This window comes from Acyrthosiphon pisum, chromosome A1 (assembly GCF_005508785.2).
Source record: "Acyrthosiphon pisum isolate AL4f chromosome A1, pea_aphid_22Mar2018_4r6ur, whole genome shotgun sequence".
NCBI classification, from domain to species: domain Eukaryota; kingdom Metazoa; phylum Arthropoda; class Insecta; order Hemiptera; family Aphididae; genus Acyrthosiphon; species Acyrthosiphon pisum.
This window is the reverse complement of record NC_042494.1, coordinates 87,336,734-87,337,501: the sequence shown is the minus strand read 5'-3', so window position 1 is coordinate 87,337,501 and position 768 is coordinate 87,336,734.

The window sequence follows — 768 nt, the reverse complement described above, 5'->3', positions numbered from 1 at the left end:
TACATCAACAACAAACCGTGGTACTATCATAGATATATAATATAGTATACTTTAGAAGTTTCAAGTATCCACAAATAATATTATACAATCACAACAAAATAACTAAAATAGTTATTCCAGGTTTTTTAATATGTAATTTCGTCCAAATTTGAACTTAAAATGACTATAAAAATAAACTGTGCTATGTATTTCTTAGAATTTTTGGTAACAGAATTAAATATTTACGTGAAATCTTGTTTTAAATTTTCAATCCTTAGATATAAAAGTTGAACATTTTATACATTTTTAACTACAAAATAATTATTCAATTTTACATTTGATAAATTTTGTCAAATTTTAAACTTCAAATGCTTATAAAAAATAATTGTGCCTATGTATTTTTAATATTTTTCAACTGCTATTGTAACAATGTATCAAGAGCCTTGTATTAATTGTTTACACTTTTTGGCCAAATAGATAAACTTTATTGATATTTATAGAAAAAAAAACTAAAAAAATTGAAAACTTACAATGTCTGTAAACAGCTCAAGAAGAGTCAAATTATTTTCAAAATTTTATCGTATATAGAAAATGCTAATATAAACATTCAGTGAAATTTTCGAGTTTCTACAGTCACTCGTTTTTTAATTACAACAAAATAAGAAAATCGTTACGTAAGAAATCGAGTGAATATCAAATGTAGTAAAAATATGAATTTCAAACGCTCATAAAAATTTAATTTTGAAATTCTTATAGACATTGTTTTTTAGACAAAGGTAGATTATCCTA